The sequence below is a fragment of the Pterocles gutturalis genome, unplaced genomic scaffold (genome assembly GCF_000699245.1).
Source record: "Pterocles gutturalis isolate BGI_N339 unplaced genomic scaffold, ASM69924v1 scaffold24200, whole genome shotgun sequence".
Lineage (NCBI taxonomy): Eukaryota > Metazoa > Chordata > Aves > Pterocliformes > Pteroclidae > Pterocles > Pterocles gutturalis.
In genome coordinates this window covers 15,812-17,355 of record NW_010138934.1, presented here as the reverse complement: position 1 = coordinate 17,355, position 1,544 = coordinate 15,812, and positions in this window count along the sequence as shown.

Sequence of the window (1,544 nt, the reverse complement as noted above, 5' to 3'; positions counted from 1 at the left end):
CAGTGCCCAGATGGCCGGTGTCCATGATCCCAGGGATTTTCAGGTGAGGTGATTGCTTTAGTTGTTCGAAGCCACGGCAGGGCGTTTAGGGCAGGATGAACTTAATACCAAGAGTTGGAAACTGATCAAAAACCCCAGGGCTAATAACTTGCCCTTCTTTAATACCTTCTTAATATCTCCAATGGTCATGGGCAATCAGGGTCTCAATTTCATAACTAAAAGATTAAACCAAGATTCTGGAGTCGCTCATGAGAAGGAAACGGGGTTCTGAGAGCCACCAGCCCTGGGGTGCGGCACTGATGGCAGGCGGGGCGGGTGGCTGCTCCCATCCTCATCCCACCGCACCGGGCTGGAGCAGCATCGCGGCTTTGGGCTGGGTTATTCAGGACCCTGGGCTGGGTTATTCGGGACCCTGGGCTGGGTCACTTGGGACCCTGGGCTGGGTTATTCGGGACCCTGGGCTGGGTTATTTGGGACCCTGGGCTGGGTTATTTGGGACCAGGAGCCCTTTGTGCAATGGGCTGCGCAGGTTTTGCTCCTTGTTTCCCCAGCACTGCTGCCCCAATGGGTGGGGAAAGGTCCAGCGACCAGAGAAGGAGGATTTTTGGTTGGGCTGTGATATCAGAAAAAGCGCAGGAGGAGGGAATGGGAGAGATGAGTTTTTTCTCACTGGTGACTTGCCTGGCAGGTGCATCCATCACACCCAGGGACAATGATGTCCTCTGGGAAGTCATAGAGGAGACAAAACCCCCTTCTGCTCCACGCAAATCCAACCCACCCCTGGCACTGCATGAGCTCAGATGCAAAATAAACAGGGGCATCGCGTGATCCTCCCCCCAGGTCCCCAGCATGTCCCTGACACCAGCCCCCCCTGCCCTGGTCATGGCCCCAGCACAGTCCCCGGGCTTCAGGCAGGGGACAGGGACACTGTGCAGGTGTGCAAACAGGCGGGAGCTTCGGTTTCGGTTTCTCCTGCAATAAAAGTCTCCCAGCGTGGTTCCTGGCCAAAAGTAAACACAACGCTGGCACCGTGCTCATTTCTGGCATCACCGGGCAGGACACAGGAGTGGGATTTGGTGTTTTTCACAGTGCTCATTTCTGGCATCACCGGGCAGGACCCAGGAGTGGGATTTGGTGTTTTCCACGGTCCCAGTTACCCTGGGCTATGTTAGATGGAGCCCCTGAAAGGTATCCCCCCTCCTGGGGGCTTTTCAGCAGCTGGGGATTCAACCCTTTGCGGCTCCATCAAACGTTTCCCTAACAGCTTTGCAAAAAAGGGGATGTTGATCTGTGTGGGGAGAGGCAGCTTCCTTCTTCCTCCTCTGGGTTTTACAAGGACCGAAAAGATCGTATGGTCCAGGAGAGGAGGGTAAGGGAGTGGTGCTGGGCAGCTGCAGGACCGTCACCCCATGCATGGCACTGCCCCACACCCCGAGATTGGTTTCCCAGCATCATCACCTCCAACCCACTCCATCATCCCACCTCTTGCACTCTGCAAGCCCCAAAATTTCACCCCCTTCAGCCCAGGCTGGGTCCAGCCCTGG